The following is a 3,185-nucleotide window of genomic DNA, read 5'->3' as shown; positions in this document are numbered from 1 at the left end:
CTGGGATCAAGCCCCACATCTGGCTCCCTGCTCAGCTGGAAGCCTGCTTCTCCCTCTCCCACTCCCCCTGCTTGTGTTCCCTCTCTCACTGTCTCTCTCTCTGTCAAATAAATAAAATATTTTTAAAAATAAATAATTGAATTTAATTTTTAAAAAAAAAGATTGAAAATAGAAACCCTGCCTAAGTTTCCAGCCTGCCTCAAGAAGTTGGGGTTTATCAGCCTCCAGAAATATATTAATATCAGCTAATTTTTCAATCTCCCCCCCCAACTCTGTGTGTGTGTGTGTGTGTCTATATATGTGTGTGTCTATGTGGTGTTATAATAACACATCTGGTGTTTGTCCCAGACTCCTGACACATAGCTTCAAAAACACTGGGGGGGGGGCACCTGGGTGGCTCAGTGGGTTAAAGCCTCTGCCTTCGGCTCAGGTCATGATCTCGGGGGTCCTGGGATCGAGCCCCGCATCAGCGCTCTGCTCAGCAGGTTCCTCCTCTCTCTCTGCCTGCCTCTCTGCCTGCTTTTGATCTGTCTGTCTCTGTCAAGTAAATAAATAAAATCTATTAAAAACAAAAAAAGCAGCCTGGTCAGACACTTGTCTGGTGCTTTGTTTAAAAAAAAAAAAAACACTGGGAATTTCCTGAGTGATAGGAATGTCTTGGTTATGCTAATGAGGTAGAAAAGAAAAGTTACTTCTCCCTTTACTTTGGGAGGCTGAATTAACCTTGATTCTAGAATCTGATCAAGACATTATTAGAAAGGAAAACTCACAGGTCAGTCTCTTTCATGGAAACAGACGCAAAATTCCTAAACTTAGTATCGGCAAACTTGATCCAACAATATATAAAAAGGATCATGAATAGTGTCACAAACATGTTATATCTGTTTCAGGAATTCACAGTTGGTTTAATACTTTAAAAATTCATTGTCTTTCAGCACTTTAATAGAATAAACAAGAAAAATCATATGAACATCTCAATAGAGGCAGAAAAAGTGCTTGATAAAATTCAACACCCATTCATGCTAAAATTCTTAGCAACCAGAAAAGGGAGCTTTCTTCATTTGCTAAATAATATTTACAAAAGCCACACAGCAAACATTATGCATAAATGGTAAGTTAAAGAAAACCTTCCTCTACATAAAGAAAGAAGATAAAAATCCCCACTATCTTCTCAACACAGTACTGGGAATCTTACTCCATGCAATAAAGCAAGGAAAAGAAATAGAAGTCATAGGATTAGAAAAGAAGAAATAAAGTTATCATATGCAGACAATGGGACTGTGTAGGGAATCACAAAATGCCTTTGGAAAAGCATCTACCGATCCATTTTCAGGATTGATAAGCAAATTAAGCAAGATTTTTAGATAAAAGGTCAATATAGGAACCCCCCCCCTTTTTTTGAAAAGTCCATTTTATTTTGAGGTATTTATTATTATTTTTTAAAGATTTTATTTATGGGTGCCTGGGTGGCTCAGTGGGTTAAGCCTCTGCCTTCAGCTCAGGTCATGATCTCAGGATCCTGGGATGGTGGCCCACGTCGGGCTCTCTGCTCGGCAGGGAGCCTGCTTCTCCTCTTTCTCTCCCTCTGCCTGCCTCTCTGCCTACTTGTGATCTCTGTCTGTCAAATAATTGAATAAAAAGAAATCTTTAAAGATTTTATTTATTTATTTGAGATAGAGACAGTGAGAGAGAACATGAGAGGAGAGAAGATCAGAGGGAGAAGCAGACTCCCCATGGAGCTGGTAGCCTGCTGCGGGACTTTTTTTTTTTTTTTTTTTTTAGAGATTTTTTTTTTTTTTAAATAATCTCTACAACTCTACACCCAGTGTGGGGCTCAAACTTACTATCCCTAGATCAAGAGTCACATGCTCTACTGACTGAGCCAGGCAGATGCCCCTAGAAAATGGCATTTAAAAGACCAGACCTGGGTGGCTCAGTGTGTTAAAGCCTCTGCACCTGGGTGGCTCAGTGTGTTAAAGCCTCTGCCTTCGGCTCAGGTCATGATCCCAGGGTCCTGGGATGGAGCCCCGCATTGGGCTCTCTGCTCAGCGGGGACCCTGCTTCCCCCTCTCTCTCTGTCTGCCTCTCTGCCTACTTGTGATCTCTGTCTGCCAAATAAATAAATAAAATCTTTTAAAAAGTAATAATAATAATAAAATAAAATACCAGAATTGTGTCCCTCCTAATAATCATCATGACCTCTGAAATTGTCTCCCATCCCTCCAAAGTAATTCTGATAAGTCTTAGATCCAACTTCCCCATTTAAAGAAATAGAGAAGAAAAATGGAACATATTAAATAACAACATGGGTATTTAATCAGTAAAATCTTGCCTGCAAAACTCTAGAGGACAAATGATCCATTTCTTTAACATATAAATGGAAAGAATAAAAGAAAGATATGGAGGTAAGGGAATCTACAAATTATAAGGAAATTAAACACACCATCCAATCTCAATATGTGAACCTTATTTAGATCTTGAGTCAAACAGACTGTAAAAAATGATTTTTATCATTTATGATACATTTGGTATTTGAATACTGATGGATATTTGATGGTACTCAAAGATTATTGTTAAATTTTTAGGCATATAATGATACTGTGATTAAGTATTTTCTCTTAAAAGAGTCTTTACCTTTTAGAAACACATATTTAATTAGGAATGAAATTATGTTACCTGACATTTGCCTTGTCAAAACAATATCAGAGTTGAAGGTGGGTTATGGAATCATGAAGATTCATTATGCACTTTTTTTAAAGATTTATTTTTTTATTTATTTCACAGACAGAGATCACAAGTAGGCAGAGAGGCAGGCGGGGGTCAGGGGGGTGGGGAGCAGGCTCACTGCTGAGCAGACAGCCCGATGCAAGGTTCGATCCCAGGACCCTGAGATCATGACCTGAGCCAAAGGCAGAGGCTTTAACCCACTGAGCTACCCAGGTGCCCCTGAGCCACCGTTTTTGCCTTCAGATGCCCAAGATGAAAAGCAACAGTTACTCCCATGGTTTAAGAACCTAACCATCTGGGCACTTGGGTGGGTCAGTTGGTTGAGTGTCTCTTGATTTGGGCTCGTGTCCTGATCTGAGAGTCATGGGATCAAGCCCCACATTGGGCTCCATGCTCAGTGGGAAACCGACTTGAGGTTTCTCTCTCTCTCTCTCCCCCCACTGCACTGCCCCTCCTCA

The 3,185-nt window shown here is 40.1% G+C and overlaps 1 protein-coding gene across 1 annotated transcript in view; it reads right to left on the bottom strand.

The window, feature by feature from the left end:
* LOC123394040 (glucokinase regulatory protein-like) overlaps positions 1-3,185 on the bottom strand; it is a 73,111-nt gene that overhangs the window by 48,468 nt on the left and 21,458 nt on the right. The window lies entirely within an intron of this gene.

The sequence above is a fragment of the Mustela putorius genome, unplaced genomic scaffold (assembly GCF_011764305.1).
Source record: "Mustela putorius furo isolate JIRA1106 unplaced genomic scaffold, ASM1176430v1.1 tig00001161_pilon_pilon_pilon, whole genome shotgun sequence".
Classification (NCBI taxonomy): Eukaryota; Metazoa; Chordata; class Mammalia; order Carnivora; family Mustelidae; genus Mustela; species Mustela putorius.
This window is presented reverse-complemented; position numbering and strand designations above follow the sequence as displayed.